The sequence below is a fragment of the Rana temporaria genome, chromosome 5, assembly GCF_905171775.1.
Source record: "Rana temporaria chromosome 5, aRanTem1.1, whole genome shotgun sequence".
In the NCBI taxonomy this organism is placed as follows: Eukaryota; Metazoa; Chordata; class Amphibia; order Anura; family Ranidae; genus Rana; species Rana temporaria.
This window is the reverse complement of record NC_053493.1, coordinates 134,542,822-134,569,560: the sequence shown is the minus strand read 5'-3', so window position 1 is coordinate 134,569,560 and position 26,739 is coordinate 134,542,822. Positions and strand designations below refer to the sequence as shown.

Sequence of the window (26,739 nt, the reverse complement as noted above, 5' to 3'; positions counted from 1 at the left end):
TTATATTGTACAGGATAACATTTTAAACAGTGATGCAGTACATATTCTAGACAGCACTATGTGCAATAACAGTATAATAAAGATCATTACCCATAAAGCATATGCTTTTGTGTTATAGCTAATATATTCACTTACTACCAGGGCTCAAGTCCTGCGGGAACGCGCGGGAACGGAGTTTCTGCACTTTTTTCACAGCAGGAACGTAGTTCCCTTTGCAGGACTAGAGCAGCCGAGCCGCCCAAACCAAACCTTCACTAAGCAGTGATGCCCAGCTCGAGTCACTGTCAGGGGCAGGTGAACCTTAGTAATCCTTTGTTACTGGCCGCTTCCTGTATATGGATTAATCGAGTGGTGTGCGGGTATTCCGTCACTTCCTCGATGAGTGTATGATTTTTTTTTTTTGGTGGGGGAGGGGATCTTGGGTGGGTGTTCCCACACTTTTTCCCCCAGGACTTGACCCCTGCTTACTACCCCTCTCAGTCATGGTCCCCAAGATGTGCCAAGGGCTGCCCGTGTCTGTCTCCCAGTGTGAAGCCACAGTACCCAGAATGGGAGTCAGAGGACGGCAGCCTCCAACTCAAGCTGGTAGACTTTTCTGAGACGGGTAAGAAGCAAAGTGCCAGGTTCCCCTTGAACTAGTAAATGTAAAGGAATATGAATTCTCCTTAAAGCACAGCTGGCAAACCTGCAAAACAGTCCTCAATAAGCTTTTCTTCAGTAATGAGAATTATTATTCTAAGTGTATCTGAAAGATTAGAGAGTGAAAATATTTGCAGCAATGTATTTAACCTGCTGATTATGCCACTTCACTGGCTTGAAGTATTTTATTATTCACATATGAAAGCCTACAAAAAAAATGTGTAACTCTTCTGAAGATCAGGCAATGTTATTAATGTCAGACTACACTCCTATTTGTCTTCCCCTTATATGTACTTTTTCACTGTGAAATCTCAGATGAAAATGCATCTTACAGCTCCTTGGAATTAGTCTTGCTTACAATAGCTGGCTGTTGGCTGTGAACTACTGAGTGGGTTTATACTGCCACCTGGTGTATGAAAAGAAATAAGCACATGCTCTCTTTCTCGGGCATTTTCCAACTTCATTGATGTTTATACGTCTACTACAGTGTTACGCTGTACAAATGTGCGACTTTAATAAAGTCTGGAACTGATATAAAATGAAATAAAATTAAAAGTGATATAGAAATTCAATGGTAAGGTGTAACATTGACATACATTCTTTACTTATTCAGAAGCATAAATTAAACAACAGATTTAACCACTTGCTTACTGGGCACATATACCCCCCTCCTGCCCAGGTGAAATTTCAGCTTCCGGCACTGCGTCGCTTTAACTGACAATTGCGCGGTCGTGCGACGTGGCTCCCAAACAAAATTGACGTCTTTTTTTCCCCACAAGTAGAGCTTTCTTTTGGTGGTATTTGATCGCCTGTGCGGTTTTTATTTTTTGCGCTATAAACAAAAAAGAGCGACAATTTTGAAAAAAAAATAAATATTTTTGACTTGTTGCTATAATAAATATGCCAATTTAAAAAAAAAAAAAAAAAAAAAATTTTCTCAGTTTAGGCCGATACGTATTCTTCTACATATTTTTGGTAAAAAAAAAAAAATCGCAATAAGCGCAAAAGTTATAGCGCCTACAAAATAGGGGACAGAATTATTATTTTTTATTATTTATTTTTTTACTAGAAATGGCGGCGATCTGCGATTTTTATTGGGACTGCGACGGTATGGCGGACACATCGGACACTTTTGACACATTTTTGGCGCCATTCACATTTATACTGCGATCAGTGCTATAAATATGCACTAATAACTGTATAAATGGGACTGGCATTGAAGGGGTTAACACTAGGGGGTGAGGAAGGGGTTAAATGCATTCCCTGCATAGTGTTCTAACTGTGGGGGAAGGGGGGTGACTGGGGGGGTGACCGATCTGTGTCCCTATGTACAAGGAACACAGATCGGTCTCCTCTCCAGGGACAGGAAGCTGTCTCTGTGTGAGCCGGCAATGAGAGATGATCTCATATGTTTACATATGAGATCATCTCTCATTGGCCGCACAGATCGCATCGCAAACGGGCACTCTGATTGGCCGTTCGTGGCGATCTGTAATTGGCTGTTTCCAAGGGACAAGGCCAACACAGAGTTTCCCCACTGCGCGCTCTGGAGCACACGCGGGGAACGCCCAAAGGGGCAGACGTCAATTGACGTCTAGTTGGATTTTCAGATCCGCGCTGTAGCCGTCATTCGGCTATAGCGCGGGTCTCAGGATGTTAAACGAGAGCTTATCAAAAAACAAACTAAGGCTGCAACTAACGATTATTTTCATAATCGATTAGTTGGCCGATTATTGTTTCGATCGATCGATTAATCGGATAATAGCCTTAAAAAAAAAAAATTGCATTTTTACATTTTTTTGGGCCAGTTTGTTGTTGGACAGATTACATTGTGAATGTGAATGTGTCCCCTAGGAAACCATGTAAATAGCAAAAAGCACCAAAAAACAGAGGTGTGACCCAGGCCTGAGATGTTTAGTAACATAACGGGGTTAAAAAAACAAAAATAAGTACAAAAAGGGCAAATAATCGCTACTGTAAGGGGCTCATTTTTTTTACTGTGGGACAGTGAAAGTAATATTTACAGTAGCGATTTGCTTATTTGTACTATAAAGGGCTCATTTTAGTTTTTTTAACCCCATTATGTTACTGTTCGATTAATAGATTATGAAATTAATTTCATGATCGATTAGTTGTCGATTAATCGATTAGTTGTTTCGGCCCTAAAACAAACCATAATATTGGTTTTGGGTTAGTGTGTTTGGCTTCTGAAATCAGACTGTGATGCATTTTTGATGATGGTGGAATGTAGTGTCCAAATTTTGAACGCAATGTTATGATACTGGTCACACCAATGATTTTAGTGTTCAACCAGCCCCAAGACAGGTATAATTGTAGATTCCTATATGCCCATTCAGGTATCCAGAACTTGATACAGTGGGGTTGAGTTACTAAAGGCAAATAGACTGCGCACTTTGCAAAGTGCAATTGTACTCTGTAAGTGTAGTTGCTCCAGAGCTTAGTAAATGAGGTAAAGCTTTGCAAAAAATACCCAATCACGTGCAAGGAAAATGAAAAAAAAAATGCATTTTTGCTTGCACATGATTGGATAATGGAAGTCAGCTGAGCTAATGCTAATTTACTAAGCCCTGGAGCAACTGCTTTTGAACTTTGCCAAAGGCATAGTCTATTTGCCCTTAGGCTGCTTTCACATTGCAGCGTGGAGCCGCGGTGACGGTATAGCCGCGCTATTTGTAGCGCGGCTATACCGTCGTATTTACCGCGATATTTGGGCGCTAGCGGTGAGGTTTTAACCCCCGCTATCGGCCGAAAAAGGGTTAATACCGCGGTATTACCGCGCTTTCCCATTGATTTCAATGGGAAGGCGCGGTATAGGATCGGTGAACACACCGCTCCTATACCGCGGTAAAGATGCGGCTAGCAGGACTTTTGGTGCGCTCCTGCTAGCGCACCGCTTCAATGTGAAAGCCTTCGGGCTTTCACATTGAACACTGCAGGGCATGATTTTTCATGCGGTATAGCAGCGCTATTTTTAGCGCTGTACCACATGAAAAACGCCCCAGTGTGCAAGGGGCCTTAGTAAATCAACCCCAGTGGGGAAGATTTACTAAAATCGGAGAGTGAAAAATCTGGTGCAGCTGTGCATGGTAGCCAATCAGCTTCTAACTTCACTTTGTTCATAAAAAAAAAAACTGGAAGCTGATTGCAAAATCTGGTGCAGCTCTGCATGGAAATCAATCAGCTTCCAGGATTTTTGTCAAAGTTTAAATGAACACAGTGAAGTTAGAAGCTGATTGGCTACCATGCACATCTGCACCGGATTTTGCACTCTCCAGTTTTAGTAAATCAACCCCAGTAGTCTAAATAAGGATCAATACAATGCATTTTTTTTCAGCAGCTTGGTTTCTTTCTTTATTCGTACTGATTTTAGGAGCTTATTAGCAGGGCCAGATTTTCCACTAGGCACTGTAGGCATGTGCCTACAGACGCCCTTCCTAGAGGGTTGCCTCCAGTGTTTTTTGTTTTTTTTTTTCTTTTTTTTAAACCCTTTCGCTGCCAGGTCTGTACGTCTTGACAGTGGGGGGTTTCACGCACAATCCAGTGGCTGGAGCCACTGGGAGTGTTTGTAAAACTAACAGGCAGACTCCTGCCTGTCAGGCAAAAACATTCGGGCAGTTGCGCTGCCCGATTGCCTCCATACACCCCCGTACTGGCACCTCCCTCCACACACGCACCCCTGCCATGTATTCCGGGCTCTGATTGCCCATCTGTGGGCCAGGGACTGACATGGCAGGTGGCGGTGGGTGGATGGGAGGGAAAACAGCAGACACACGTCCGCTCTCCTCCACTATTGTAGTTGACCCCCTAAGCGGCCTGTATGATGTCCCTTGCGGGTCCCCCTGTCACTTCCCCCCCTATCATTTAGCCGGGATGGGATGTTTAGCAATGCGATCAGCATTGCAATACATTCAATGGAGCCCAGAGGAGACATGGAAGGTCTTTAAGACCCTGCATGTCTCATTAAACACTTGCCGACCAGCTCCTGTACATATACTGCGGCAGGTTGGCTCTCCTTCACAAATCACCTTAAATGTACGGTGGTTCCTTTAAGAGTCATAGCAGGCACATGCACGCTCCGCTGGCCACCAGCGATCGCAAACACGAGAGCCAGAATGGGGAGTTGTGTGTGTAAACACACAAATCCTCGTTCTGACAGGGGAGTAGAGCCAGATCTGCTGTTTTCAGTAATTGCGAACAGCAAAATGTCTCCTCCCCTAGTTAGTCCCATCCCCCCACAGTTAGAAACACTGATTAGAGAACAAATTTAACCCCTTGATCGTTCCCTAGTGTTAACCCTTTTCCATGACAGTGACATTTACACAGTAATCAGTGCATTTCTAGAACACTGATCGCTGTATAAATGTCAGTGGTCCCAAAAATGTGTCAAAAGTGTCTAATCTGTCCGCCGCAATGTCGCAGTCCTACTAAAAATTGCAGATCACCGCCCTTACTAGTAAAAAAAAAAAAAATCATAAAAATTCCATAAATCTATCCCCTATTCTGTAGATGCTATAACTTTTGTGCAAACCAATCAATATACGCTTATTGGAATTGTTTTACCAAAAATATGTAAAAGAATACATATTGGCCTTAACTGATGAAGAAATAATGTTTTTTAATGGATATTTATTATAGCAAAAAGTTAAATATATAGATTTTTTTTTTAATTGTCACTCTTTTTTTGTTTATAGCGCAAAAAATAAAAACCACAGAGATGAGCAAATACCACCAAAAGAAAGCTCTGTTTGTGGGGAAAAAAACCCTGTTAAAAACGTTAAATCGATGCAGTTCCGTATTGCAAATAATGGCCTGGTCATTAAGGGGGAAAATCCTTTAGAGGCTGAAGTGGTTAAAGAGAACCTATCACATCATCACATATGGGGGCTTTTGCAAAAATGTTTTACATCCAAGCACATAACCCTGCCCCACAACACCCCCCCCCCCACAATTTTTTCTGAGGCCCTACTACCCCCACATATATTCATGTACGAACGTTAATGCAAGCATTGTGGGCGTCTGCACATGAAAACGTTGATTACAATACACATGTTCATATTGCCGTGCACATGAGAGTGAGAGCAATAATTCTAGCACAAGACCTTGTTCGTAAACACAAAACTGGTGACCTATAGAAAGCATAAAGTACTGAAGTATGTCGCCATTTCACGGGCGTACACAAATTTAAAGTTTGACATGTTGGGTATACTCGGTGCAACTTAGTCTTTATATTTTATAAAAAATGTGTGTAGTTTATTCGGTTTGTTTGCCCTAAAATTCACTTTAGTGTACCTTTCCTGGACCTCTGCAGTAATTGATCAAAAAAAATAAATAACAAAACCGTGGATTTTTTTCTGGCGGATGTTGGCTCAAACTTGTCTTGCATACACACAAATGTTGTCGGAAATTCCGAACGTCAAGAACGTGGTGATGTACAACACGTACGACGAGCAGAGAAAAATTAAGTTCAATAGGCAGTGCTGCTCTTCTGCTTGATTCCGAAAATGCGTGGAATTTTGTGCGTCGGAATTGGCTACGCATGATCGAAATTTACGACAAGAACTTTTGTTGTCGGAAAAATTGAGAACCAGCTCTCAAACATTTGTTGTCAGAAATTCGGACAGCAAATGTCCGATGGAGCATACCTGTACACACGGTCAGATTTTCCAACAACAAGCTCACATCGAACATTTGTTGTCGGAAATTCCGACCGTGTGTACGCGGCATTACTGTATTTTTTTTTCCCCTGGGGGGGAGGGGGGTCGTGTTTCAGATTTCTCTACCTATAGGCTTGTGGGATGTAAATCCGGACCTGCTTATTATTTTTATTTCAGCAGCTCAATCTCCTAACTTATTTTAGTAGCCAATTGGTCCTACTTCGACAGCTTAAATTTCCAATCCCTTTCTTTTTAATGCATTAAAATATGTTTATATTACATATCTACTTTCTTTATTTTATGTTTTATAGCATATATCGCTTGTATTATTGAACACTCTCCAGTTCAATCGAGGCAACTGTTCATTTGGCAAATGTGTTGTTGTTATGTAATTTTGTAGAATTTCCCATATATACTTATATGCATAGCTAGACATAATTGTTATCAGTATTACTAGTGCAGCAGGGACTGGTTATTATTTTTCTTTTGGGGGAGTGGCAAACGAACAGACACCCCCCCTGGTCAGTCAGCGATGGTGGCAAAACCCCCCTCCCCCCCGGGAGGACAGCCGGTACAGCCGGGAAAGCCCTGCATTTACCAATCTAGGAAGTGGGCGGCTTTCTTCCTCCTCCTGTAGTGTGGATTATGGCACCTTCCGCCATGCATCCCCCTCCTCCTCCTTCTAGGCGTCCAATAGGATCGTCTGACCTTTTAGCCAATCGTGAAACGGTTATCAGACCCACGCTTCCTGATTGGCGGAGAGGTGATTCAGTGTTATAAAAGCAAATATTAAGTCCATCCTATTTTTAAGCCTATGAAGCCTCGTACACACGACCGAGAAACTCGACGGGGCGAAACACATCGTTTTCCTCGTCAAGTTCCTTGTTAGGCTGTCGAGGAACTTGACAAGGCAAGTTTCTCCATTCCCGTTGAGGAAATAGAGAACTTGCTCTCTTTTTGGCTCATTGAGTTTCTCGACAGTTTCCTCGATGAAAATGTACACACGACCGGTTTCCTCTGCAAAAAAATATCTGCCAGCAAGTTTCTTGCTGGTTTTTGCCGAGAAACTCGGTCGTGTGTACGAGGCCTAAGGCCCCGTACACACGGCCGAAGAACTCGACGTGCCAAACACATCGAGTTCCTCGGCGTGTTCAGTCCTGGAGCCGCCGAGGAGCTCGGCGGGCCGAGTTCTCCCATAGAACATCGAGGAAATAGAGAACATGTTCTCTATTTCCTCGCCGAGGTCCTCGTCGGCTTCCTCGGCCCGAAAGTGTACACACGGCCGGGTTTCTCGGCCGAATTCGGCTCTGAACCGAGTTTCTGGCTGAATTCTGCCGAGAAACTCGGTCGTGTGTACGGGGCCTTAGAGTTTATGGCTCCAATCAGATGCTTCAAAAAACACCCCGCCGCTGTAATTCATGTGCCCGGCGTCCGGAATGGGGCCGAAGGCATGAATTGAGGGTGCTATGCATGAATCTATCCATTAACCATATAGGTTGTGGCATAGATAGTGGGGATGGCGCCTGTGCACCCTTAATGGACGGGCCGCCCCTGAGTATTACTATGTTTTATGTTTGTTCATGATGAAGAGGGAGTGGTGTTGACCTCAAAACGCCTTTGCTGTTTGTATATGACTTTTTACCAACAATTTAAACTATCTATTCCTATGAGGTCAGGTCTGGGGTCCCCGCTAGTGGGCCGCTACATACTCAACTGAAGCATGACTCTCCTTTCTCTTCAACCCTCAGGCTTGAAAGGAGTCCTCCAGATAAAACATTTTACTACATCATTGCCAAGATCAATCTTTATTTCCAAGCAATTTGGCTTTTCTGGGGGGGCAGTTCCAGACCAGATACCTTTCTTCAGCAGTTACGCACATGTGCATGCCACTGGAAAAAAATGATCCTAAATAGCAGCTGACATACTGAGAGTATCACTCAGACACTACAACCTCATTTTATTATTAATAATAATCATTATATTAATAATAAGCTTATGAATTATTACGTTTATTAATTGGCACGTGTCATAATAATAATAATAATAATAATAATAAGCTTAGCTTTTTATCCAGATCTTATGCTCCTCAATGATTACAATATACCTGGTACAAATGTTCCCCATGCTCAGCAGGAGAGTATTGGGAAAAACTTTACCTGAAATAACACATATTCTTTTATCTAAAATACCTGACAAATCTTACAAAACATTGTAACAGCAAAACAGACAACACTGGAATTATACTGCCAAAGTCTGTTGATTTCCCATCCAGGAGACAGAGAAAAAATGCAAACAAAGATTGGATGACACCTAGTAATAATCATAATGTTTATATCGTACAATATTGTCACTCCAGGAGGAACACATTTCAGACACCATTTGAGGTATAACACAAAGCCTTCCACTTATGAGAAAGAAGCATATACAGTATAACAGAAGATGTTTTGTAAAGTTTCACATGCATTTAACTGCTTCAAAATGTACAAGTAAGATGGGAGTCTTAAAACTCCAATTTCTTCTACAGGTAAATTACTTAAATATAGAAAATTTAAATACAGAAGCAAGTGCAAAATATATAGGCAAGGATACATTAACTGTAGTAAAAATAACAGCTCTTATGGCAGGATCAACAGGTACTAAATACATGTCAGGGGAAAAGAATTAAAGTGACACTTAGGGGTTTATTTACTAAAACCGGAGAGTGCAAAACCTGGTGCAGTTCTGTATAGAAATCAATCAGCTTCCATGTTTTTTTTTTTGTCGAAGCTTAATTGAACAAGCTGAAGTTAGAAGCTGAGTGGCTACCATGCACAGCTGCATCAGATTTGCACTCTCCAGTTTTAGTAAATCAACCAGTATGGGACAATGCACACTGGCCTTAAAAATTGCTGCTTCAACAGGAGTTTTGCATTTTTCCTGTAGAAGCAGCTAATGTTATCCCGTGTGTTCATGCACGTTAGGTCGTAAAAAAATAAAGTCCGTAGTCGATATGAGAAGTGAGCAAGAGAGAGTAGTTTTGTTCCTACATATAGGGGGGACCTTGGAGAATGAACACCCTCTAACAGGAAGTCAGATTACAGCAGCACAAAAAAGGAATTTGGAGGAGGCTGAGAGCATTAGAAGGTACTTCTTTGCATTGTGAATACATACTTTAATGATCTGACATTTCGACATCAAAACCGTGGATTTTTCTCTTCCGTTCATGGACGGACACAGCAACCTTTGACCTTAGGGTTATATCCGCTTCCTTCAGGAGAACTGGAAGGAAGTGGATATAACCCTAAGGTCAAAGGCTGCTCTGTCTGTCCATGAACTCAGAGAAATAGATTTTACGGTGAGTACAAAAATCCTGTTTTCTCTTTCGTTCATAGACGTACACAGCAGCCTTTGACCTTAGGGTTATATCCACTTCCTTCCAGGAGAGTTCTCCTGAAGGAAGCGGATATAACCCTAAGGTCAAAGTTTGCTGTGTCCGTCCATGAACGGAAGAGAAAAATCCACGGTTTTGATGTCGGAATGTCAGATCGTGTGTACGCGGCATTAAAGTATGTATTCACAATGCAAATAAGTACCTTCTAATGCTCTCAGCCTCCTCAAAGGCCAAAGGCTGCTGTGTCCGTCCATGAACTCAGATAAATGGATTTTACGGTGAGTGCAAAAATCCTATTTTTTCTGACGGATTGTTCGCTCAGACTTGTCTTTCATACACACGCTCACACAAATGTTGTCGGAACTTCCAAACGTCAAGAACGCGGTCACGTACAACACTACGACGAGCAGAGAAAAATTAAGTTCAATGATTCCAACCATGCGTCAAATTGATTCTGAGCATTTTGTGCATCAGAATTGGCTACAGACAATTTCCGACAATAACTTTTGTTGTCGGAAAAATTGAGAACCAGCTGTCAAGCATTTGTTGTCGGAAATTCCGACAGCAAATGTCCGATGGAGCATAAACACGGTCAGATTTTCCGACAACAAGCTCACATCGAACAATTGTTGTCGGAAATTCCGATCGTGTGTACGTGGCATTACAGATTTTTTTTTATAACCAGAATTTAGTGAAAATCCTTAAATACCTTCTTCTTGCTGAAAGTATTGAATTGCCCTGCCCAGGAATAGTTGCCCAAACCACCCAGGCATCTGTCTCTGTTGCCCTCCTCTGCCCCTGCATAGCATAGGCATCAATGATTATGCAGGATGGTAATTCCTGTTTCATGGAAGGAAGTGTCCAGGACATGCATTGGACAGCAGTCAAATAAAATCTACATGTCCAGTTACATTATTATTTTTATAGCAAACAATTTCAAATTGTTCTTCTAGGACTAAAGATAATATTTTTTGTTGTTAAAGGGAACTTATCATGTCCTACCAAGTACAAACAAAGCTACAGACATGCTAGCAAAATAATGGGGTTGAAACAAAATAAATAAAGCCAAATGAGAATTTTTGTAAATTTTTTTATTAAAGTGATTGTAAAGTCTCAAGGTTTTTCACCTTAATGAATTCTATTCCCCCCTGAACCCCCCTTATTCTTACATGAGCCCAAATCCGATCCATCGATGAGCACGAGACCAGCAGTTCCAGACACTGTCTATTTCCTCATTAGACAGATTGTTATTGGCTCCCAATGCTGTCAATCAAGTCCAGTGTCCAGCCAAGCCCCACTGTCTGTATCAGTGAGCGCAGCAGCGGGTGGATGTAAAACCTCACATATACCCAGTGAAGTGAATAGCCTCAGCTAACACACAGAGATGAAACATATCTCCCTACATGAGTTTTACATGTATATCTGCTGTCTTCTCTTGTCTACAACCCTTCAAAAGTGCAGATTTGTGATAAAATCCTTATGTATGTGTGAGGAGTACAGAGGAGGGGGTGGAGAGCTGCAGTTACAGCTCTTATACACAGTGTGAGAGCTGATTGGAGGAGACGGACACCCCCCTCTCCACAGAGGCAGAGGAACAAAAGGAACATGCAAAGCTGTACTGTATTCTGAATAGACAAGCTGTGTGTTTATCTCGCTCGCCGTCACCAATTTTATCTCATGTGCCAATAACAGGAATGAAGCAACAGAGAAAAAAGACACTTAGAGCTTTGAAGAGAGGCGAGTAAACACTAGAGATATATGTGCTTCGTTCAGATTTCATTACTGGGGTTTACAACTACTTTAAAGCCTAAATCTTGCACCAGCAGAGACAACGGGGCAGATTCACATACAGTTGGACAGGCGCAGCGTATCAGAGATACGCTACGCCGCCGTATCTTACCTGGCGTAAATTAGAATCCAGGAAGAATTTGCGCCGTAAGTTACGGCGGCGTAGTGTTTTTCAGGCGGCGCATTTGAAATTAGGTGGGTTGGGGGCGGGTTTCATTTAAATAAAGCGCGTCCCCGCGCCGAATGAAATGCGCATGCGTCGTTCCTAAATTTCCCGCCGTGCATTGCGCTAAATGACATCGCAACAACATCATTTTTTTAACTTAGACATGACTTACGTCCATCCCTATTCACGGACGACTTACGCAAAAAAAAAAAATTCAAATTTTGACGCGGGAATGACGGCCATACTTTAACATGGCAAGTCTATCTATACGCCACAAAATAGCAGCTTTAACTATACGCCGGAAAAAGCAGACTACAGACGACGTAAGAGAATGCGACGACCGCGCGTACGTTCCTGGATCATTTGAAAAAGCTCATTTGCATACCCGACGTGGAAAACAACGCGAACTCCACCCAGCGGACGCCAAAGTATTGCATCTGCGATCCGAAGGCGTACAAAGCCGTACGCCTGTCGGATCTTACCCAGATGCCATTGTATCTTGGTTTGAGGATTCAAACTAAAGATACGATGCGGGAAATTTGAAAGTACGCCGGCGTATCAGTAGATACGCCGGCGTACTTGCTCTGTGAAAATGCCCCAACATTTTTAGGGGAGAGAGAGAGAGAGGGTTATAACTTCATACACAGTTTTCATTGCTGTTAGTGTCTTTACATCAACCCCCCCCCCATTTATTGTACTAATGCCCCAGGGACAGGAGGTGAGGGATCGTGTTGGAATTGTTGGAACTGAAGGAAAATCCTTTAAATGGGATCAAAGACAGAAATAAAACCTGACAATGAAAAGAAATTGGCTGGAGTTGTGCTTTAAGCTTTAACCCCTTCCCACCACTATACAAGCCAGATTTGACGACAAATACACATATTTGATACCTGTCTTTTACCACTTTGCTTAAAATGACAGGTTCCTATAAGTATACTCTTAAAATGAATTACTTTGCTTTAACTCCCTGAAAAGTCTTTGTTCCAGTATGACCTACTTAAGCTATCTCTGGAAGCCTACTGAGTCGTCTACGATTCTTACTGTGTCACATTCTTGTACTTAACGTCTAACTCTCTTGAGAGAGATTCTTAAGTACAAATAGCCTAACTACTTTTATTTGCTCTTAGAGAGCTTAAGATGTATTTTAGTGCAAATGTAAAATAACTCAAGCTATATGAGGTGTAAAGCACATGTATAATCTACATATTTTGTCATTCTTAGTGATCCGAGCACAGCGGCTTTGCAGATGAAAGTATTCCCAAGCTTAAAGACACCTTCTATACATATCTAAGGAGGAAAGTCAAGAGTGTTTATTTTCCCAAATAACCCTTGCTTGCCAGCTGGGAAAAGACATAATGCTACTTAATTATTTACCAGGCAGAAAACAGATGCTTCATGTCTTTAGATGGAACACAGACTGTACTTTTTGATGTATAACCTACTGTGCCCTATTATCTTTAAAGTATATCTAAAGCCACGCTTCTCTTGGGAACAAGTGTCCCTATTGGAAGATTTCATTTTACTTCCTGTTCTGGTGGCAACTTTTGAATTTACCTCACTTTCATTCCCTGTGATATTGATGACCAGGACAACCTGAAAAAGTCACTCTCCCTAATGGGCACAATCAGAATCTAACAGTGGTTTTTACCCACTGTAAAAAATAAATAAAAAAAGTTTTGTCTTTGGTTATACATTAATACAATATGTCTTCCTGTTTCTCTACTTACCTGGCAGGGGAGACACCATGATCATGAAGGTGGTTCTCCCAGGGCGAGGCACGGCTATTGCACACTCTAGGCCGTGCTGATCGTGGTTGTCTTCCCTGCCGCTTCTCGGCCTTTTGGCTGGGACTGGGTGTGGTATCTGTCCTTATCAGTTGTCAGCGGAGCGCTGAAACACCTCCTACATGGGGAGGGTGGATGCAATCCAATGACGTCATTGCACCTGGAAGGATGGTTTCAGAAGGGACTACGCTGTGCTGCCCGACAGAATACTGGGGGCCGGCCCATGGTTGAGTCTGAGCCATCTGGAAGGGTGCTCCTGGTGAGGATGGGTACTGTGCTTGGTCTTGGTCTTTTTGCCGAGTTCTAGTCTGGCCTTCTGGCTGGCTGGTGTAAGTGCTATCTCTGTCCGCGATCTGGTTGGAGGAGCTGGTAGTGCCCTGTGGTAGGACGGGGTATGACCATGCAAATCCGCCGGGTTGGCTGGCAGGGGTGGAGGGCTGCACTGGCCGGTCGGGGGGTCGGATATGGAACGAAAAGCCTATGGTGCATGTGCCCCTGGAGTGGCAGTCCAGGGGTATCTGAAGATCACTGTGTGTGAGGGACACATTGATTTAAGATACCATGGTCACTGCACCAGATACACGCTTTTTTTAGCACCTGCCTCCTGGGCCGGGCCTTTTGGCTAGGACCGGAGGAATTTTTTATTCCTGGCCGGAGGGCCTGGTCATTGTTTCACCACAATGGCCACTTCTTTCACTCTCCTCTCCACTATCCCTTCCCCCACTTTATTTTATTTAAGCCTGTGTTTGTCACTTTTTTGTCTTTTTTTGTTGTGCACGTTTTGTCACTGTGTGATTAGTAGGGTGCGGGTCCTCGGGCCAGCCCTGAACGTCTTGGGAGTGGGTGGACATGGCCTTCTGGCTGAGTTCGCCTGCTCTCATGGGGTCTCCCTTCGGGGGAGCCCCACCTAGTACTGGGAGGGTTCTGTTTCGGCAGTCCCTCCGAGGAAGTTGGGTCCGTGTCGGCTTCGGTTGCTCGGACCACAGTACCTCAGTCCCCGTCTGGAGCCTAACGCCCCGGGGGATCAGGGTTTGGGTCCCTCTTCACAGGAGGACCACTTGACGTTGCACCCGTCTGCACGTTTTTGTGAACACTCTTTATGTGTGTGCACATTTTTTCTGCACCGGGTGGAGTTTTTTGGGTGTGTTCACACGCCATAGGCTTTTAAAAAAGAAAAATGTCTTCCTGTTTCTCCTCCCGACCAATCTGGAAGCAGGTCCTAAGACCCAATTGGCCTGGAGTCCTAAGACCTACTTGACCACAAGTCCTAACTCCTGATTGTCTGGGAGGAGAAGCGTGTGCCAGGACTCAGGAGGAGACACAGGGGGGGAAACCAACGAAGCCATGACCTGGAAGGGGTAAGTGAGTGGCTGGTGGGAGGCCTAGTGGGCGACAAGTGATCAAGAGACAGGGGAGCGGCGATCAAGCGAGCACTGGCTGGCGGGGGGTGGCTTTATGGCTGGGGGGGCCGTGGGTCGTCTCCCTCCAAGAAAATTGAGCACCAGCCGCCACTGGTTTCTGCGCCGTAGACTTTTCATTCCAGAAACACCTTTGTGGGGAAATCCTAAGGACCTTGACCTGCTGCCGGATGCAGAAATAAAAACCAGGACCATCTCCAACATGAGGAGCTCTGGTGAAGACCAACTGCCACTTTGATTCAATGTCTATGGTGAGCTTGCATCACCTGCCCGGGGCCATCATAACATCCCTTTTATATATCCTGTAAAAATTATTCTCTGGGATTGTAGCTATTTAAGAGAAATATGCTAATTATATATTACACAATTAGATTTGGTGTAATGTTATGCCTGTTATTTTTATATTGTTGGATTTTGCATTTGCCCGGGCAAGGGGGTTTAGGAGCACCAATCTTTGTATGGACAGTTATGATTCACATCATATGCAGCTGAAACTAAACTTTGTTTTATGTCCTGCAAACTGTTACAATAAAGGAACATTTAAAGAGATACTTCTGTGTTTGTAAGCTTTTGGATTTATATTTAAACTCTACTTTGTGAGAAGTGTTACTGTGCATCACAAAATACAGAGGCCCGGATTCACAGACAACGGCGCACATTTATGCCGCCGTAACGTATCTCCTGTACGCTATGCCGACGCAGCGCAGAGAGGCAAGCACTGAATTCACAAAGCCAGTGCTCCCAAAACTGCGCTGGGTTTCCTAGGCGTAAGCCGGCGTAGGTGGAAGTGGGCGTGAGCCATGCAAATGAAGCGTGACCCCATGCAAATGATGGGCCGAGTGCCAGACAGATACGTATAATGAACGGCGCATGCGCCGTCCTGTGGACGCATCCCAGTGTGCATGCTCAGAATCACGTCGGAACTACTCCCTAAGATACGTCGGATCACTGCCTACGGCGTGAACGTAACCCACGCTCAGCCATATTCAGGTCCAACGTAAACTACGTAAAATACGCTGGCTGGTGCAGCCCTTTGCATGGATGCTGCTGAGTTACACCTCCTTTATGGGGCATAACTTTACAACGTACGTATAACTTACGCGCACTTGCGTCGGGGCGCACGTACGTTCGTAAATCGCCGTATCTCCCTCATTTGCATATTTGAATAGAAAATCAATGGGAGCGCCACATGCGTCCAGCGTAAATATGCACCCACTCTACGCCGGCGTAGGCAAGTTACGTCGGTGGGATGAAGCCTGTTTTTAGGCGTATCTTACTATGTGGGTCCGGCGCACAGATACGACGGCGCATATTTGCACTTACGCGGCGTATCTGGAGATACGTCGGCGCAAGTGCTTTGTGAATCCGGGCCAGAGATTTCAAAGTTGGCAGCGGGGGATTGTGTGGTGACCTATGCTATTTTGCATACAAAATTGCGTAGTATTCTAAGCACAGATATTTGTTGCCAAACTATTATGTTAAAAGAAGGTAGTCATCGCATATTCATAATGACCACTCAGCAGTCCTAAGTCCCCCAGACCCAGAGGGTGTACTGAGCCAAACAGGATGATGCATAAAATTCTTCAATGAAGCATTTTCTTCCCTGTGTACTCAGAGGAACAACATTGGCACCCGTTCCTGTCTGTGGCTCCCCTAAGTGAGCTTGCGGCACTCTGGAGAGAGAAAAGATCTTGCAGGTTGTTTTAAAACACAAGAGCCAGATGTACTGTGCACCGACACTCATGTGTACTTAGCCTAGCATTGAGCATCTAGGTTAAACATCCATTTGGGAAGAGACTTATATCTGCTTAGAGAATTCGGAGATCCTAAAGGCTTATTAGAGCTTTCAGAACAGTGGGTGGTCAGCACAGCTCCTAATCCAGAAACTGACACTTGTCTTGAAAGCTAAAAATCAGCAAAATTGTTGCAAGCTGAGCCAGAAGTCAGTATATAGAGAATGGTTCCTTTGATGCCAATAAATTATATCGATCATGTGCTGTGTAATCGTCTTATTTTTTCTTTTTTTCTTTTTTTGTAAAGAGTCAGTAGACAGAACTGCTTTTCTAATGCAAAACAGTCATTTAATTCAACAGTTTGTAAGAAATACATACCTTATTTGCCGGTGTATAAGACGACTGGGCGTATAAGACGACCCCCTAATTTTCCAGGAAAAATTTTGGTTTTGGGATATACTCACCGTATAAGACTACCCCCTTCCTTCTAGTCTTTCTGGAAGCTGAGGGGTAGCCAGAACCGCTGACAGAAACAGGCTTTTTTCAAATCTCACTGTGCCATTACATTACATGCCTCACTGTGTCATTACGTTACATGCCCCCACTGTGCCATCACTTGCCCCCACTGTGCCATCACTTTCCCCCACAGTGCCATCACTTGCCCCCACAGTGCCATCACTTGCCCCCACTGTGCCATCACTTTCCCCCACTGTGCCATCATTTTCCCCCACTGTGCCATCACTTGCCCCCACTGTGCCATCACTTTCCCCCACTGTGCCACCACTTGCCCCCCACTGTGCCATCACTTGCCCCCCACTGTGCTATCACTCACGTTTTGCAGCTTCTGGCTTCCAGGCCGGTGACAGTCTCCGTCTGCTGCGAGCGTCCATGATTTGAAAGCCGCGCCTTCTCGTCAGACTGTCCTGTGATAGGCGGAAAACACAAATTTTCCCAGCAGCGCCTCTGTTCTGTGTTCCGCCTATCAGGGATGTCCTCTCGTCCGAGGATGAGAAGGCATCCGTGATAGGAGGAACACAGAGCAGAGGCGCTGCTGGGAAAATGTGTGCTCCGCCTATCACAGGACAGTCTGAGAAGAAGGCGCGGCTTTCAAATCATGGACGCTCTCAGCAGACGGAGACTGTCACCGGCGTATAAGACGACCCCCGACTTTGGATGCATTTTTTTGCATCCAAAAAGTCGTCTTATACGCCGGAAAATACGGTAATAAAATCAAGACCACACGCTACCTTGAGATAAACTAGCTCTCCATAACAATTAATATGTATTTTTTTTGTATGAAATAAAGATTATTTAATACAGGGGTCCTCAAACTTTTTAAACAGGGGGCCAATTCACGGTCCCTCAGACTGTTGGGGGGCCGGACTATAGTTTGAAAAAATATATAAACAAATACCTTTGCACACTGCACATATTTTTTTTGTAGTGCACAAAAAACAGTTAATCAACATAAACTTATTAGTATTTCACATAATCCCTTCATCACAGAGTCCCCTCATATCACAGAGTCCCCTCATATCACAGAGTCCCCTCATATTACAGAGTCCCCTCAAATCACAGAGTCCCCTCAAATCATAGAGTCCCTTCAAATCACAGCACGAGTCCCCTCATATCACAGCACGAGTCCCCTCACTCCCCCCCGCATATCACAGCACAGCACTCCCCCCTACCTTATATACACACGACGCAAAGCCTGACAAGATCGGACAAAGCGCGGGACTTTTCGAGTGAAAGGCAGATGATTGATTGCTGGGACCGCCCCAGAGCCTAGTAACCAATTACCCGCTTCTTAACTCGAAAAGTCCCGCCCTTTGTTTGGACCTGTCACACTTCATGTCTTGTGTGACTAATGTAGCAGAGGGGAGGGGGAAGTGCTGCAAAGAGGAAGTGCTGCGATCTTAAAAAAGGGACAGTCCGTGCCGTGGGCCGGGTAAATCGCCTTGGCGGGCCGTATGCGGCCCGCGGGCCGTAGTTTGAGGACCCCTGATTTAATACATTTCTTATCTCTCAAATTGTTATTTTTTAATGGTCACATTTTAATTGTCAAATTGAACAGAAAATGGTGACTTTGTTATTTTGTGTTTGAATAAATGTTTCAGACTATTTTATGTAGAGATAAATACATTCATACATTTGCCCTAGTGCTTAGTGAATGAGATGAAGCTCTGCATACTTCCTTTATCCAATCATGTGCTAGAAAAAATACATGTTTTTTTTTGTTTTGTTTTCCTTGCACATGAATTCTTTTAAGTGTAACTTCACCATATTCATTAAGCTCTGGGGCAAAGTGCAACCTCCCTATTTGCCTTTGATAAATAAACTCCTAATTAGTAACAGGGCACCTTTTTTACAATTTGGTCCTATATGTATACTATACACAAAATACGTTTATGTCTTTTATTAGCTTTCCTCACAGAATGTACTTTATCTAAATATGATCTTTTTTATTTTGCAAATCAGATCGCTAGATTTTACTGACTAAATGCAAGCTTAAAGAGGAAGTAAACCTTGATGGGTTTCACTCTTTATTTCCCTGCAAAGGTAAAGCATAATGGGCTACTTACTATGCATCGCATAGTAGCCCATTATATGTCACTTAGCTGAAACCGAAGCCTGCCTTAATATAGGCTTACCTGTAGGTGAAAGTGGTCGTACTGAGTTTACAACCACTTTAAATAAAGAGATTAATTAGGTGTATACTGCATAAAAAAGGAATGTCTGCAGCAGTGCAGCTTTTTTAATATAAAGCTAAAGTCAGACTATAAAACGCATAATGCATACAGATGTTGTATATTATTTTCTACCTAGAAGTGCTATTGTTCCTGTCCAGCATATAGGTTTTGATTTGTGTTTCAGGAGGAGCGGCAGACAACAGTGAGATTGTGAGTTTTGTTTAGGGCTAGCAAAATTATTCCTTCATTGAGATGATTTGCAGGTGCATTAGAATTAATAGTGATAAATACAGTTTTTTTTTTTTTTTTTTAACTGCCAGCTGGGCAAAAAGGCTTTCATATTCTGTTTTCACTGTGTGGATGCAGTGGCTAAGGGTGAACTTCCAGCTAACTTATAAAAAGAAGCAGAATTTGTTATGAGACTTCATAATTTCCTGAGCTCAGGTCAGGAGCCATGTGTGCAGACTGTGCAGATCTGGGATCTTGGGGCCCATTTATACTTTATGAGGACCAGGCATGGATCTGGTTGGTGTTCACTGTCTAATTTCAGTTGAAGAAAATGCCTTGAGAGTTCGAAAATAATTTTTTGTGCCTGTATGTGTCTGTCTGTCTATCTATCTATCTATCTATCTATCTATCTATCTATCTATCTATCTATCTATCTATCTATCTATCTATCTTTCGAGAAGAGGCAGTTAAGGGGGGTATGATTACCATGTATAACTACATAAATGGTTCATATATTGAACTTGGTGTAGAGTTGTTCTCTTTCAGGTCATTAAAGAGGACAGCGGGCACTCTTAGGTCTGGAGGAAAATAATTTAACCTTTACAGTAAGGTGACCAGATTTCTAAAATGAAATCCGGGGACATATTTTTTTTTTTTACTAGTAGTTAGCAACTCTCTGCCCGTTGCCACCACTGCCCGCCTCACAGCCTGTCAAGTCTTACTCTCCGGGCCCCGGCTACTACTGGATGGGGAGTGGAGGAAGATCACTCTGCCAGGGAGGGCAAGGAGCTAAGCAGGCAGGCGGCTGGCCAGGACTTGAGCCAAGGCAGAAGAACAGCGAGCGGAGCTGAATGGGCATGCCCCCGAAACTGAAGAAATATTCCCTTCGCTTCGACCAGCACATGATCATCAGAAAGGGGCAGAGATAGTGGAAAAATACACCCTCCTAAGCTAGTAGGAGCAGCAGAGCAGGGGGGGGGGGATTCCGATTTTCGGGGAAACGGGGGGCGTCTGGTCACTCTACTTTACAGTACACAGTACTGACTCGTTATGAAATACTTACCTCGGAACGAGGTGAGAGGAACTTACCTGGTCCACGCCGAGGGAGATGTCATCTTTCCTCGGCGTGTCTTCCGGGTATCGCCGCTCCAGCACTGTGATTGGCTGGAGCGGCGATGTAGTCAATTTCGCACATGCGCGGGAGACTTCTCCCCGGGAAGGTCCGGCGGCTGCCGGGTCTTTAGCCGAGGATCTCCGCTGCGAATGCGCCGCTGCAGTCCGCTGCGCATTGCGGGGGGAATATCTCCTAAACCTTACATGTTTAGGAGATATTCTTTATACCTACAGGTCAGCCTTATTATAGGCTTACCTGTAGGTTAAAGTGGTAGTACAGAGTATACTACCACTGTAAGCACAGCGCTGTCCCTTTTGAAAGCTTGATACATACATTATTTCACAAAAGTGAGTACACCCCTCACATTTTTAAAAATATTTCATTATATCTTTTCATGTGACAACACTGAATAAATGACACAAAAATGATCCTAACACAGTCCTTGGGATTGCCCAAGTTCCCCTAAGTATGCAAATCAATTCTCCTGGCCTCCGCCATCTAACTTCTAGAATTTTCTCCCAGCTCTCAGAACCAGGGGGAGACCTGCCTTTGTGAGTCATCCAGCCTGACCTGCAATAAATTTACCCGCACTTAACTTCTAGCACACTAGAATATGGAAAAGACTCCTTCAAGAACTCTGTCTGATCTGTCAGTAGATTGTTTTTAAAAGGAGGTGGAATGCATTCTTTAATGTACAAAATATAACTGGATACTATTATTTAAATTGTAGGAACTACCACCAGGGATATCTGATTGCCTTCTGGGGGATCAGGAAGGAATTTTTTTTCCCGCTTTGGAGCAAATTGGACCATGCGTTATTGGTTTTTTTTTTCGCCTTCCACTGGATTAATTGAGGATATAGGATTGTGTATATGGTAGTTTTCAATGTATTCTGTTTATTTTTTCCTATTGGTTGAACTAGATGGACTTGTGTCTTTTTGTAACAAGATTAACTATGTAAATGTCTATTTATCTCCTACCTATCTATTTGCTTGTTGGATTTTTATTGCATATTTAATTTGGGGGAATTAGGAAAACCTTGCTGAAACAGGACAGAGTGGGACTGCTAGGTGGGAGGGAACTATTATGGGGAAATCTTGCCACTTAAATTTCTAAGCCTTTGTCAACCATTTTCGCATAGAGGAACCCTTGAAATTTCTTTGCGGGCTTGGGGACCCTCTGGAAATAATTACTATATCTACAGTTTACCGTAAATTAGTGTGATGGTCACTGGTAAGAGTTGCTTATTGCTCAAGGAACCCATAGCAACCACTGGAGGAACTCTGCTACAGAAAGCATACTGTAAGAAATACTGTAAGATGATTCTGTGGTTTCCTCATCTGCCTTGGGATAGTGCAGGATACCTGAGCAACCAATCACAAAGCACATGTGCTGTCGCTTAGAATCAAAGGGATTGAGTCATATGTTCCCAATGGCTACATGAATGGTGGTGTAGTAAAGGGAAGTTAAGTAATCTTCTTTCAGAAGTGTGTAACACTCCGGCCCATGTCAGCTGCTGGTCTCATTCCAGCATCCCGGTTTTGGCTGAGCTGCATTCTCTCTATCTGACTGTCCACCTGCAGGGTGATTGGTGTAGACACAGCCTTTGGATGGAGTACAAACCTGTATTAAGCCTGCCAAGTCCTTAATATCATGCTTGTGATAGTGTTTCAAGCATCCTCTTTACCTGCCTTGTTCCTGTGCCATGACATTTACCTTAGCCCGATCCCACCCTGACAGCTAGTTTGGATTTCCTTGCCATCGACCTCAGATTGGACTTTGGACTATTCTCTAAACTGTGCCTGCATTTTGACCACACATTTTAACCTGAACGTTGCCTGCCCTAAACCTGGACTGTGTGTAGACCAGTCTGCCTGTCTGCCGACTGCAAGTACCTGTTTTCTGTGCTTAGCTAGCATCTGTCCTGGCATTGTGGCCAGGCCCTATAGCATTGTGTATAAGACCTTGGGGCAACCAAGTACCTTTTTGCCTGCTTGCCTTATGGGAAAGGGGGCTGCTATAGGTCAAGAACACCTAGCCAGCTATAGTGTGTGACCACCTTCTCTAGGAATAGGCACAACACCTCTACAGGGAAAGCCATTAAAGGGAATCTCTTGCTTTACTACACATGGATAAAAACAGTTAACTTTACATGCAACAGGGAGGGTGTGGTCTTTGACTAGGCTATGCTATCTGCAAGGGGTGCACAGATAACAAGTACAAAACTCTAAGGCCTCGTACACACGACCGAACATGTCTGCTGAAACTGGTCCGTCGGACCAGTTTCCGCGGACATGTTCGGTCGTCTGTACGGCCGACCGGACAATTTTCCGGCGGATCGGACAGGTTTCCAGCGGACAAATGTTTCTTAGCATGCTAAGAAACATGTCCACTGGAAGCCTGTCCGTCGGACATGTTCGGTCGTCTGTACGACTCACCGGACATGTCCGCTCGGCCGAAAGCCCTCGCATGCGTCAAAGTGATTCGACGCATGCGTGGAAGCATTGACCTTCCAGGGTCGTGCATGTCGCCGCGTCATCGTCGCGGCGATGGCGTGGCCACGTCGCCGTGTTCGCTGTCCGTGGGAAATTTGGTCTGATGGTGTGTACAGCCATCAGACCGTTTTCATCGGACATGTCCCGTCGTGTGTACGAGGCCTAACAAGTAAAATGTATATGCGTTTGTATTTCAAAAATGCATTTCCCTGTTCTTTTGAATCTCAGTCCTGAGTGTTTACTGAAGATGTTAGCAAAACCCTAGACAATTAAATTTCAACTGTTAGATTCAGTATTAAGTAATAGTGCTAAGGAGTTAAGCTGTGACGATAATAGCTTACAGTATTATCATTTTTTAATATCAGTAGGAAAAAATGTAAAGCAGTGTATAAATTTATTCTTAAATTGGCTGCTATGGGACATGGTGCCCCTTATGTAGTAAATACCTGTGCTGTGTTGTATCTAGAAATTTATGTAGTCATATCATAAACCTAAAAAAATTGGATTGTTTTATTGTTTTACAAAGAGGGCCGCAGTTAATATGTTTCACTCTTTCTTTTACTGGGAAATAATAAGAGTAATTTGTGTCTTACACTAACCTTGGTTATGATATTGATGCTCACTGCACGATTTTCTTTTTGTTTTGATAAAGAAGCAAGATCTCTTAAAAGCAGATTTTAAAGTTTCATAAAACTGGAGATGAAAACAAGTCACGCCATCTATCTCGGCTTGACTTTATGATAAAGTTTAGGTGATTTAAAGCTTCTGTATCAAATTGATATTTTCTTCCATGCTAGGTCAACATAAAATACAAATGACATAAAAATGAGCTTTTTATTCTTTTCACTCCTGATTTTTAGAGGGACAGATGAAAACTATTGGTTTGCAATGAAATAAGAGATTCTTTGCACTCATGATGGGTGCTAAACACAGTCCAAGGTTCTAAATGTAGAGTTGCCGCAAGGACTCCATTGCATTTCTCCATTTGTAATTTATTTCTCTGGCACGCCTTCCTCTGAAATGATGGCACACTGATTTGTTGATGCTTTAGACTAAAATCAAACTTCTGAAACTTAAGGCAAAGGAAGATAAAATATCTGATTTACAATTTTATTGTAGCACTTTGCTTTCAATGTGGGGTTTTGCATGCAAGAAATTCCATAATATGGTACTGGCTTAAATAAAATTGGACGATTTGGTGTGTATTTTAAGTGAGCTCATATTTTCAAAACTTTTTTGGTTACCTTATTGCTGTTTCTAAAGTGATTTTAACTTTTTTTTTTGCTTGCATTTCATAGTATTAAAGTGTTACCTCACCCAGGACCCTGCATTCACTACATCTGGTCTCCCACAGTACACAAAACTTAGAAATGCAATCATTTTAGTAAATATAAACTGATAAATCCCTTTTTAGAAGTATCCGGTCGGGCACTGGTTAAGGCTTGTAGGAGGAGTCTTCATTCTCCTCTGACTGTCCTGTGAGGCTGCATGACCCCTGACTTTCCGTCTGGACAGTATTGATTGGCCCTGTGCCGATCACATGCACCTTCCCAAGAAGAAAAACTCTCTAGCAATACACACTAAACTGAGCATGCATTGAGTGCCCTCTAGCCGCTGTTCTATCAGCAGATGGATTGGGGACTGTGGATGTATGGGAGGATCAGAGTGAACAGGATCAAACAGCCGTTTTACACAGTGCGAAGAATTAAGCCCCTTAGGCTCCACAGTGAGTATAACAAGTATGGTTTACTGCATAGACAGACTGGTTTTACAGTTGTAGGTTTAGTAGCACCTTAAGATTTGGTTAATGTTTAGCTCTGGGGTATTTTTTTAATGCCTCCCAGCAGCAGTGAAAAGAAACAATAATATGTGGCGTACCCCAGGTAGGATCCCCCTGCACAGATGGGCACACTGAATTTTCACAGTCACTTCATAGTCAGTAAACAGTCCAGCACTTTGATTCATTTATTTTATTGAGGGTGTTGAACTTGGATGGGGATAGGGGTTTTATGGGATGCCCACTTGACTTCAGAGCAAACTTCAGGGACAACTCTTAGTATATACAGTTCTATATACAGCCCCTTTACTTCCTCCAGCACTTCACGTGCTTGCAGAATCTCCAGCAGTGTCCCTCTGTAAAAGTTTTTAGCAATAGCCCATTACAGGCAGGGACTCTCAGCCCCTAGACTTGTGAAATGCAGAGTGACACCACTAACACATTAAACCCACCTGGCTGCAGCAGCCCCTTTCTCTAGCCCTCCTGGCTACATCTCCACAGTCCTCCTGACTGATGCTCCCCAGTCCTTCAGACTGTCACTCACCAGTCCTCCAGACTGACACTCAGGAGATCAACTGAAAACATGCTGACCTGCTCCTGCTTTCCTCTCCTTACTCCTGTGCCTCCAGGATAGGAGTCGTCCTTGTGTTGTAGAGGGTCCCTCCAGCACCCAAGCCCCAGGCCCAAGGTCACCCCACCCGACCAGACTAGGGGGTACAATGTACACATGTATCTAAAGAATATAAAAATACTATTATAAGATTTCCATTTAAGGATAAAAATATACTTGTTATGGAAAAGGAACTTTATTTTTGAATGTTATAGACCAATGGTTATCAACTCATGAGCCAAAGAGGGCCTCAAATGCACCCCCCTGACATCACCCCCTGACATCACCTGACACAATATTTAATATCTACAATGCTTGCGAGTACTGTCAGAACCTGCAGACCTAATAAAGAACATAAGGGTCAGAGAGTGCGGACATTCTATATATTTAGCTGGGTAATATGATACATGAGTCTAGTAGAGATCAATGCTATTGCCCTAATCAATGTTCCCCACAGGGGTGCCCAACCTGTTGAAAAGCGAGGGCCACTTAAGCGACTTGTTAACCGGTCGCGGGCCACAATGAGCGGAGCGGGTAGATGACAGGCCCATGTCCACTCCGCATATGCAGAGCAGACAGGGGCACAGCCCACTCTACTCTTTTGGCCTTCCCGATCTTCCCAGATGGAAGGGGACAAATCCCCCCCTTCTGTTTTTTTTTGTGGCTCGAATTAGAGGTAGGTGTGTGTAAAACGGCCACAAGTCTGTTTACATCTGTGGCTCAATAGAGGTGAATGAAGGGTCCAATTGGGTCAGACTGATCGTGTCAAGGGGGCCTAAGGATGCTTTCACACTGATGCGCTGCAGTATACCTACACCGAGGATGTAACGCAGTGCACCTGTGGCTTTCCTGCACGTTGCCATAGACTTCTATTATATATCCTGCAGGTGTGGTGCACTTCCAGAGCAGGAGGTCGCGGGCCACATCAGAGGGCACCGCGGGCCACATGTGGCCCCCGGGCCACTGGTTGGGCACCCCTGCCCTACAGACTGCTGAGGTCTGTGGGAGGCACATCAAAACATTAAATACCAAAGGGCTGCAGGTTGGGCACCAAGGTTATGGACGCATATGAAACTGATCAGCCCCAACACTCACCAAAACTTTTTTTTGTAGTCCTTGCCAGTGTTTCATTACTGTCTGTAACTCTCTTGGAAAATCCTCCCTCAGCTCCCTATCCCAATCACAGGGGAACTAAGGGACAAGGGTTGAGATGAAATATTTTCCATAGGAGAAGAGCAACAAAAAAAAATTT

At 43.7% G+C, this 26,739-nt stretch overlaps 1 protein-coding gene and 1 non-coding gene across 2 annotated transcripts in view; both read left to right on the top strand.

The window, feature by feature from the left end:
- CNTNAP2 (contactin associated protein 2) overlaps window positions 1-26,739 on the top strand; it is a 2,128,298-nt gene that overhangs the window by 1,911,707 nt on the left and 189,852 nt on the right. The window lies entirely within an intron of this gene.
- On the top strand, window positions 13,358-13,516 carry LOC120942166. Its single transcript, XR_005749943.1, has one exon. It is a non-coding gene; the product is annotated as a U1 spliceosomal RNA (small nuclear RNA).